The sequence below is a fragment of the Phyllobates terribilis genome, unplaced genomic scaffold (genome assembly GCF_046119375.1).
Source record: "Phyllobates terribilis strain yellow unplaced genomic scaffold, ASM4611937v1 Scaffold_2__4_contigs__length_985480577, whole genome shotgun sequence".
Taxonomy (NCBI): Eukaryota; Metazoa; Chordata; class Amphibia; order Anura; family Dendrobatidae; genus Phyllobates; species Phyllobates terribilis.
In genome coordinates this window covers 329,795,986-329,807,477 of record NW_027362762.1, presented here as the reverse complement: position 1 = coordinate 329,807,477, position 11,492 = coordinate 329,795,986, and positions in this window count along the sequence as shown.

Below are 11,492 nucleotides of genomic sequence, written 5' to 3'. Positions count from 1 at the left end.
AAACCTACTGCCAGTTTCTGGAAGACAACTTCTTCAAGCAGTGGTACAGGAAGAAGTCGGTATCGTTCAAGAAAAACATGATTTTCATGCAGGACAATGCTCCATCACATGCATCCAACTACTGCACAGCGTGGCTGGCCAGTAAAGGTCTAAAAGAAGAAAAAATAATGACAAGGCCCCCTTGTTCACCTGATCTGAACCCCATAGAGAACCTGTGGTCCATCATAAAATGTGAGATCTACAGGGAGGGAAAACAGTACACCTCTCGGAACAGTGTCTGGGAGGCTGTGGTGGCGGCTGCATGCAATGTTGATCGAAAACAGATCAAGCAACTGACAGAATCTATGGATGGAAGGCTGTTGAGTGTCATCATAAAGAAAGGTGGCTATATTGATCATTAATATTTTTGTTTTTTGTTTTTGCATGTCAGAAATGTTTATTTCTAAATTTTGTGCACTGATATTGGTTTACCTGGTGAAAATAAGCAAGTGAGATGGGATTATATTTGGTTTTTATTAAGTTGCCTAATAATTCTGCACAGTAATAGTTACCTGCACAAACAGATATCCTCCTAAGATAGCCAAATCTAAAAAAAACCCACTCCAACTTCCAAAAATATTAAGCTTGGATATTTGAGTCTTTTGGGTTGATTGAGAACATAGTTGTTGATCAATAATAAAAATAATCCTCTAAAATACAACTTGCCTAATAATTCTGCACACAGTGTAGTTGCAGTTGTCCTTCAAGTACACATTCACAGGTAAGAGGTTAGGGAGGGTATTACTAGCAGGGCTCCGGTCTCATTGTTTGAGCTAATCAATTTACATAGTTGGAATACAGTGGGCTCTTTAAATCAACATACATCTGGCTTTTAGTACAATATGTAATTAGCATATTTGCAAACATTCATTGTTTCCAAACGAAGATATGTCAACATCCAGTTTTATACCAATAGTTTGACATTCTTGACCAGTCACAGAAATACACATACAATTATAAGTCAACATGAACACAATAGTGTATTTTTCTTGGCTTAACTAATCTAATAGTCGGGCTTATTAAGATTTTCAGCTGTATCATCACAATCCCCTTCCTCCCCCTTCTCCAGCGAGGGGGTCAGGGTCTCACTAAGCCATAAATGCTGTGCAGCTCCTGCATAAGTCTAATGGAATTTTTTTTCTCTCAAACTTGATCCCTCACCATTTTTGTTTCTTATGATGTTACTGCCATTCTTTCTCAGTACTGCCCGACAACATCTCAGAATTTAATGTGCCCTCCTCATGCCTGATAACATCATATTCACCGTTGCACTACTCTGAATCTAACCACCTTGTTGCCTCTGGAGGGGGGAGAGGGGAGGTAGTGGTAACGTGGGTGACGTGCTAGATGAGCAACAGGAGGAACATGACTGTGTACAAATAATGTCACACGGGAGGGTTTCAGTCATGTTACCGATGTCCCACTAGATTACCCTGACCATGAGCTCTTTGTGGATGGATCGCGGTATGGCGTGGATGACTGGTTCTACACTGGATATGCTGTTTTCCTCCATGAAACTATGAAAGCAGGATCATTGCCCCCACACATGTCCGCCCAGGAAGCTGAACTCCATGCCCTAGAAGAAGCCTGCAGACATGCTGAAGACCAGACTGGCACATTTTATTCAGACAGCCGCTATGCTTTCACGACTATGGATGTATATGGAGAGCTTGATCTTTCCTCGCAGTGGCAAGTAAGCCTATCAAGAATAATAAATCCATCCAACGCTTGATGGAGGACCTATCTTTACCCAAAAAAGTTGCTATAGTGAAAGTCAAAGGCCATGCAAAGGATGACTCAACTACAGCTAAAGGCAACCACCTAGCAGACCAGACAGCAAACCCTGCAGCTTGCCAACCAAGAGACAACCCTGCTGGGGTGGCAACTGCACAGGTGGCCTCTGCCGTGACCCACCTTTGACCTACAACCTTCTCCAGAAGCTACAACAATAGGCCTGTGTTGAAGAATTTGCCAGGTGACAAGAGAAGGGAGCTGTGCAGTCACCAGAAGGACTGTGGCACGTGGGGGACAAAGTTTGCCTTCCCTGAGTTCTGTATCCCATGATGGCTAAAGTCACCCACGGCAATGCCCATCAGTCAAAGACTGCCATGATAGACCTCATCCACTGCCATTGGTATGCTCCTTGGTTCAGTTTCACTGCAGCCAAACAAGTTCAAGCCTGTCTGACCTGTGCGCTCAACAATGTGAGACGCACCACCAAGATGCCTATGAGACACACACCGAGGCCCCTATACCCGTTCCAGCTTCCAGTCTTCAGAAGGACTACATTCAACTTCTCAAGATGCAAACCTACGAGTATCTCCTTGTTTGTGTCAACCTCTTCTCAGGATGGACAGAAGAGTAACCCGTATGGAAAGCCACCGTTAAAGGCCACAGTGAAGAGATTAATCTCTGAAGTCGTCTGCAGATACGGGGTGCCTGAAACCATAGAGAGTGAAAGAGGCACCCACTTTACCGGAGAAGTAATGCAGGAGACAATGTCCTGAGAGTGGAAAAGGCCTTTTATACTATGTACCATTCACAAAGTAGCGGTAGAGTAGAGAGATTGAATGGGACTCTGAAACTGAAAATCAAGAAAGCCATGGCTGAAACGGGCAGACCATGGACAGAATGCTTGCCCCTTGCACTCTTCTCAATCAGGTATATTTCCAACAAAAAGACAGGCCTCAGCCCATATGAGGTGTTATTTGGGACAGCCCCTACGCTAGGGTTGTATTTTCTACAGCAGCTCCAAATGCAACATGATAGGCTGTCATCTTATGTTACAAAACGCTTGTCTAACATATACTCTCGAGTTTTCTCTTCTTTTCTAGATTCAGATTCTGTGGAAGGGAGCCACCAACTGCAGACTAGGGACAAGGTGGTGGTCAAAAGAAAAGCCAGGACAGCCCTTAAAGCTTCCAAGTTCTGATGACAACTTTGAGAGAAAGCCCAACTGGATCCACGCCTCACTGCAGGAGGACAGCTGAGCCCAAGAAAGCCACCAAGTGATGTGGATGCACACCCTGTGCCTTATCCTTGATAAATGGGGGCTCATCGAGGACTATGTCCCAAGAAAGAAAGAATGGGGAAGTAGTTACCACTTTCTGGTTTAATACCTCAGACCCTGTAGTCCGTTATAAATTTGACCCGTGAAACATAGTCTCCAGCACTAGGGTGGAGTGGCAACATTGGGACACCTATAGACTCGCCCAAAAGCATATATGTGTCACCACCACCAGTACAGGCTATGGGTCTGATTGTAAGTCCTGGAGTATGGTGGGGTAGAACACTGGAGAAGACTGGGTCTACAAACCTTCCGCAGCCCAAGAAAAGACAGACAGCAAGGGTAGAAGCCTCCTTACTAGAATGACTCTGCTACAACCAGAATACTTATCCAAACGTTAAACAGTAGAGTCTTGCCTTACTTGTAAGTCTGACAACTGTCTTCCCCTATACTTAACGACAGAGAACCCCTCTGTTACGGACACAGGACTATAGATGTGATGGGCATAAATATCCTGGGAGGCACTGACCGATTAGGACACTTTTATCTTAAGTATATCAGGAATCGGCCTGTTCTAAATAAGACTGAGAGCCCGCAACTTAATACTTCCAAAGACTTATTCCTGGTGTCCTTCCCTATAAGCAACTAGACAAACCTCATTTCTTTCGGCTGCCTAATTCAGCTATTTTCTGCAACAGAAAAAAAATACTTCAGAGTGTAATCTGCTCCTGCAGTTGTATCCCTTTATAAACCCTAAAAACGTAAAGGCCAATGGGCCCAGGAATTACACTTGTTTCCAGAGTTTAACATGTACCATTGAAATATAGCATTTAGGTTCCTCCTACTGCAGTTCCACCACCACTAACTTGGTACGAAGCCATGCCCTCCTAAATCAGATGGTAGCAAGGGATGACTTGTAATGGGTGTGTGGAAATGGTGACTTTTATTTAGTACTGCCATTGGGATGGGAGAGCTCTTCTGCTATTGTTTAATTCCTGATACCACTTCAGATTTTGACTCCAAATACAGACAAATGTGACATCAGCATTCCTACTTCTTTCGACTCTCATGTGTACATCAATGCTATTGGAGTCCCAAGAGGAGTACCAGATGAGTTTAAATCCAGAGATGAAGTAGCAGTGGGACTTGAATCACTATTCCCAATCTTTAGGCTGTGTGCCCACAATGCTTTTTTTTTAAGCGTTTCCGCAGCGGCAAAACCGCTGCAGAAACGCTTAAAAACGCATGGTAGAAGGCCTGGCATGTTCCCCAATGATAATCCACATGTGCTGTGCACATGCTGCGGTAATTTCCGCTGCGGATTACCATTGCGGAAAAAAACGCAGCACTACCAATTATTTTGCGGAAGCGCTGCGTTTTCGCCGTTATTGACTTGCATTAGAACGCATGTATTCCGCTTCACTAGATAAGCACATGGGGAATACATGCGTTCAATGTGCGGATGGTACCCAGGTGTGGAGGAGAGGAGACTCTCCTCCGGACCCGGGTACCATAGAAAACTGTAAAAAAAAGAATAAAATAAACAATAAATGTTATACTTACCTTCTGATGGCCCCCGGTGCGCTCGTCCTCTCATGCCGGCAGATCGCGATGGACTGGAGGACCTGCGCTGACGTCATAGTCATGTGACGGGTCACGCGACGCTGACGTCGGCAGGTCCTTCAGTGTACCGCGATCTGCCGGCAGCCAGGATGGAGTGAAGCAAGACACCGGGGGCCATCGGAAGGTAAGTTTAGATTTATTTTTTATTTTTTACCATTATTTCGGTCACAGTATATAAATCAATGCCGTTTGCATGGATTTATATAGTGTGACCAAGTTGTCAAGCACTTTCCAAGTGATGCTAAAATCGCTTGGAAAGCGCTTGTCAACCCGCATGCGGAAATGCAACTGGCAGGAAAACGCATGTACAATCCGTATGCGTTTTTTTCTGCCAGGGAGATTCAGAAACGCTCAGGAAAAATCCGGAGCATTTCTGCATCGTGGGCACATAGCCTCGCAGTGAATAAAAATGTGGACTGGATAAATGATATCTACAATGACAAACTGTTGGATGCCAACTGTGACCAGCACATGGATGTGGCATCCGATGGTGTGACAGACTGACCGAGCCAGAGAATCCTGCGAAGCAGTGTAGGAAGACCGGCTTCTTCTATTAGGGGAGGAGAACGTGTATGGGGGAGTTTGTAGACGGGCACTTCGACAGGAACAGTCACCCACTGCCACAAGAGAAAGGAATTGTGAGAGCAGTTATTTTATCTATCCTGTTTCATCAACATTAACATTAACATTAAACAACTGAATGAACATCCTCCGAGCCTGATGATTCCATAATTTTTGCCAGGGGTTGTGTGTGTATATATATATATATATATGTGTGTGTGTGTATATATATATGTATATATATGTGTGTGTGTGTGTGTGTGTGTGTGTGTGTGTGTGTGTGTGTGTGTATGTATATATGTGTATATATATATATATATATATATGTGTGTGTGTGTGTGTATGTATATATGTGTGTGTGTGTGTGTGTGTGTATATATATATATATATATATATATATGTGTATGTATGTGTATATATATATATATATATATATATATATGTATGTATGTGTATATATATATATATATATATATATATATATATATATATATATATATATATGCTCAAAAGAATCAGTGTAGTTCTTACGTGCACATATGTGAATTTTACATTTTAATTTGGAACAGTCACGTCTCAGAACGTCCCACATAATGTGGTGACGACACTTTTTTTCCCTCCCTTTCTTCCAAAAGCCATATCTTTTTACTTTTCGTCAACATAGCAATTTGAGGGTTTGTTTTTATGGAGGAAGAGTTTGCTTCAAAGGAAACCAGTCACTTTACCACATAGTGTACATAAAAACAGCAGCAAAATTTCAAGTGAGGTGAAATGGTAAAAAAAAAAACAACCCTCACTTCCACAATTGTTTTTGGGTTTCACTTTTACGACAATCATTGTGCGTTGAAAAGGACGTGTCAACATAATTCCCCAGGTCAGTGTTAAAGTAATACCATGCATGCATAGTCCTCTTTTTTTTTTTTTTTTTAAATCATTTTTAGAGGAAGTAAAAGTGGATACAAAAAGTAGACACACACCTGTTAAACTGTCAAGTTTTTGTCATGAAAAAAAAATCATACCAAGAAGAATCACTTTAGAACTTTTTCCAGCTTTAATGTCACCCATAATCTGTATAAATGTACTGAGAAACAAACTAAGATCGTTTTGAAGGAAAAAATAAAAATAACACATCTAAAATAATGTGGTTGCATAAGGCTATGTGCCCACGTTGCGGAACTGAAGCATATTTTTTACGCTTCTCCCTGGCGGGAAAATCGCATGCGGATTTTACATGCAGTTTTCCCGCCAGGTAGAAGCGTTTGTGAGGCGTCTTTGCAGCGTCTTTGCATGCATTTCCGCATGCGGGTTATCAAGCACTTCTCCAAGTGATTTAAGCATCACTTGGAAAAGTGCTTGACAACTTGTTCACACTATATAAATCCATGCAACCGGCTTAAATTTGGCACAACAGTGACATTTACCTAGAACTGGACATCATTAATCTTCCAGGACATGGTGAAAAGAACAAAATTGATGAGAGACCTCTGTAAATGGTTGGTTTGACACCACAGTCAACATCCAAAGAACTTCAGGCTGAGCAGGAGACATCTAGAGTAATGGTTTCAACATGTCCCACATGCTGCATGCAGAACAAATCATGGCTCTATGGGTGAATACCAAGGATAATTACTTAAAGAAAGGCATAAAAAACAAGTGATTGAACTTGCGAAAAGTTATAGACAAACCACAAACCTTTTGAGAAAATGTTCTATGGACAGATGAAACTAAATTAGAGCTGTTTGATAATGCATACCAACAAAAAGCTCAAAGATGGCTGCAATGTTTTGGGGCTGTCATTATTTCCCGAGGTTGTGCAGCCAAGAATAAGAGAAAGAAGCCTTCTAAGGCTAAGTGCCCACATAGCGTTTGTCAAGCGTATATGCTGCGAAATTTAAACGCTAGGTAATCCGCCCCCCATGGTCCCCAAGGGGATTCCGCAAGTTCTATGCCCATGCTGCGGATTTTTCTGCAGCGTTTATGCTGCGCTTAAAAATCCGCAGCATATCCATTAATTTTGCGGAAATGCGGCGTAATTGCCGCCATTGACTTGCATTGAGACGCATATAATCCGTGTCTGTACATTTGTACTCACAGATTATATGCGTTTCAATGTGCAGATGGTACCCAGTTCTGGAGGAGAGGAGACTCTCATCCAGACCTGGGTACCATTGTACCTGTAAAAAAAAGAATAAAATAAAAAATAAAGTTTATATTCACCTTCTGATGGCCCCCGGTCTCCTTACCTGGGCTTGGGGGCAGGACTGAAGGACCTTCGGTGACGTCACAGTCATGTGACCGCAGGCCCTTCAGTGCAATTTCCCGCGATCAGCTGGCAGCCAGGAACGAGCACAGCTACACACGCCGGGCCATCGGAAGGTAAGTATAGGTTTATTTTTTTTATTTTTAAACATTCTTACGGTCACACTATATAAATCCATTCAGTTTGCATGGATTTATATAGTGTGACCTAGTTGTCAAACACTTTCCAAGTGATGCTAAAATCGCCTGGAAAGCGCTTGTCAACCCGCATGCAGAAACGCATGTATAGTACAGACCAAAAGTTTGGACACACCTTCTCATTTAAAGATTTTTCTGTATTTTCATGACTATGAAAATTGTACATTCACACTGAAGGCATCAAAACTATGAATTAACACATGTGGAATTATATACTTAACAAAAAAGTGTGAAACAACTGAAAATATGTCTTATATTCTAGGTTCTTCAAAGTAGCCAACTTTTGCTTTGATGACTGCTTTGCACACTCTTGGCATTCTCTTGATGAGCTTCAAGAGGTAGTCACCGGAAATGGTTTTCACTTTACAGGTGTGCCCTGTCAGGTTTAATAAGTGGGATTTCTCTCCTTATAAATGGGGTTGGGACCATCAGTTGTGTTGTGCAGAAGTCAGGTGGATACACAGCTGATAGTCCTACTGAATAGACTGTTAGAATTTGTATTATGACAAGAAAAAAGCAGCTAAGTAAAGAAAAACGAGTGGCCATCATTACTTTAAGAAATGAAGGTCAGTCAGTGCGAAAAATTGGGAAAACTTTGAAAGTGTCCCCAAGTGCAGTTGCAAAAACCGTCAAGCGCTATAAAGAAACTGGCTCACATGAGGACTGCCCCAGGAAAGGAAGACCAAGAGTCACCTCTGCTTCTGAGGATAAGTTTATCCGAGTCACCAGCCTCAGAAATCGCAAGTTAACAGCAGCTCAGATTAGAGACCAGGTCAATGCCACACAGAGTTCTAGCAGCAGACACATCTCTTCAAAAACTGTTAAGAGGAGACTTTGTGCAGCAGGCCTTCATGGTAAAATAGCTGCTAGGAAACCACAGCTAAGGACAGGCAACAAGCAGAAGAGACTTGTTTGGGCTAAAGAACACAAGGAATGGACATTAGACCAGTAGAAATCTGTGCTTTGGTCTGATGAGTCCAAATTTGAGATCTTTGGTTCCAACCACCGTGACTTTGTGCGACGCAGAAAAGGTGAACGGATGGACTCTACATGCCTGGTTCCCACCGTGAAGCATTGAGGAGGAGGTGTGATGGTGTGGGGGTGCTTTGCTGGTGACACTGTTGGAGATTTATTCAAAATTGAAGGCATACTGAACCAGCATGGCTACCACAGCATCTTGCAGTGGCATGCTATTCCATCTGGTTTGCGTTTAGTTGGACCATCATTTATTTTTCATCAGGACAATGACCCCAAACACACCTCCAGGCTGTGTAAGGGCTATTTGACCAAGAAGGAGAGTGATGGGGTGCTACGCCAGATGACCTGGCCTCCACAGTCACCAGACCTGATCCCAATCGAGATGGTTTGGGATGAGCTGGACCGCAGAGTGAAGGCAAAAGGGCCAACAAGTGCTAAGCATCTCTGGGAACTCCTTCAAGATTGTTGGAAGACCATTTACGGTGACTACCTCTTGAAGCTCATCAAGAGAATTCCAAGAGTGTGCAAAGCAGTCATCAAAGCAAAAGGTGGCTACTTTGAAGAACCTAGAATATAAGACATATTTTAAGTTGTTTCACACTTTTTTGTTAAGTATATAATTCCACATGTGTTAATTCATAGTTTTGATGCCTTCAGTGTGAATGTACAATTTTCATAGTCATGAAAATACAGAAAAATCTTTAAATGAGATGTGTCCAAACTTTTGGTCTGTACTGTATATAACGCTTCAAATCCGCATGTATTTGGCAGGAAAAACGCATGCACAATCTGCATGCGTTTTTTCTGCCAGGGAGATGCAGAAATGCTGCAGAAATTTCCAGCTTCATTTCTGCATCGTGGGCACATAGCCTAAAGGGGTTTTCTGCTTTCAGTAAACTACTGTCCTCAGGTGCACCTCAGTGTATAATAAAATCAAACTCCGCTTTACTTACCCTCACCAGGTTCAGCGTTGTGTTTCCACTGCTGTCCCAGTCTCTGTTGTTTTTCTGCAGGGCTGATATCATATTGACAGCATTGTGGCCAATCACCGAGCTTAGTAGTATCTATTGCCTACAGCAGCAGAGCTGGTGAGCTCAATGATTGCAGCCCTGTTAACATGCTGTTAGTTATATAGATGAACAACCATAGCTCCCAATCAATTGAGTGGGACTGTCCTGGTTTGAGGGCTTAGTCCTGCCACATCAGGTCTTTGGCTCGACTTCTAATACTCACCGCTCTCCAACGTCTTCATTGTAGCTTCTCCTCCTCAGGATTCAGTGGGAATGTCCCGGTTTGAGGGCTTAGTCCCGACTTCTAATGCTCACCTCTCTTCGTCGTCTTCATCATAGCTCCTCTTCCTCAGGATTCAGTGGGACGGTCCCGGTTTGAGGGCTCAGTCCCGACTTATAATGCTCACCTCTCTTCTCGCTGATGTCTTCATTGTAGCTCCTTCTACTTGGGGCGGAGCTGCATATTTACTTGTACATAAATTAAACTATTCCCTTCTTCTCGGGTTTCTCTTAGTCTCAAACTTGCGATACCAAGTTCACAGACAGCAGCTCTAGCTATGAGCACAACCCACAATGATATAGATAGGAGAATTTGGTTATCTTGACCTGTGTTACAGGCAGTGAAACCACAAGCAGATTATACATGGAGATACATTGTCTATAACAGGGTATTTCTATATTCCCTGAATACTAGAGATGAAGAAAAAGTCAGATATTTTTGTTCCTATAAAGCTACTAAAAATAACAAAAAGCAATTAAAAAAATGTATTTATTTCTTTTTTTGTCAGTCTCCCCAATATTTGAAGCCACAACCTTCAACGTTACAAGAAGGAGCTAAAGCAATTGAGCCACAGGTTCTGGTGATGTTACTGGGAGAATTTTGTATACTTGATCTGTATTGCAGGCACTGACTCCACAGGCAGAATATACTGATACATTGCATGTAAGGCCACATCCCCACTATCAGTATTTGGTCAGTATTCGGTAAGTATTTTTTCTCAGGAGTGGGAGACAAAACCAGGAGTGGGTGATAAATGCAGAAGTGGTGACTTGTTTTTATTATACCTTTTCTCTGATTGTTCCTCACCTGGTTTTGGCTCCCACTCCTGAGAAAAAATACTGACCGAATACTGACCAAATACTGATAGTGGGGCCATGGCCTTACGGTATATTTCTATGTCTCTGTATTCTAAAGGAAGAATAAAACAGATTTTTCTCTTCCTATAAAATTACTAAAAAATAATGAAAAACAATTACAATAATGTCATTTTTAATACGCTTTTTTTTTTAAATAATAAACATCACAAAGCGGCAAATATCATGGACATATTTGGTGTCCCTGTAATTGTAATGATCCACACAACACAGTGATCAGATTATTTACGGTAATAGGCAAATGGTTTTAAAAAAATCGTAATTGATATTTTTTCCTTTTAAACCCATACATTGCGTAATAAAAATGTAAAGCTGAAGCCATGTTCACACTTAGCGCAAATGCAGCGTTTTTTCTACAGATTTTTTTTCAGCACATTTTCTGCAGGGGTCTTCGCCAAATGATGCAATAACAATCTTTTCTGATTATTGCTTGTTTGCTGAGTTTCTTTTATCTGTTTTCCCTTTTAATTAATGCATTTTTGATGCTGATCTGAAGCCGCATTTTTAACGCTTTTTTAATAATAGAGAAAAGCTTTAATTCTGTGCTTAAAAATGCAATGGGTTTTTTTTTTCCTTGCGTTTTTTTCAACCTCCACAAAGCCTATAGAGTAAAAAAGCACCAAGAACACAGAGTACAGCATCGTCTTTAGACGCACAGATGG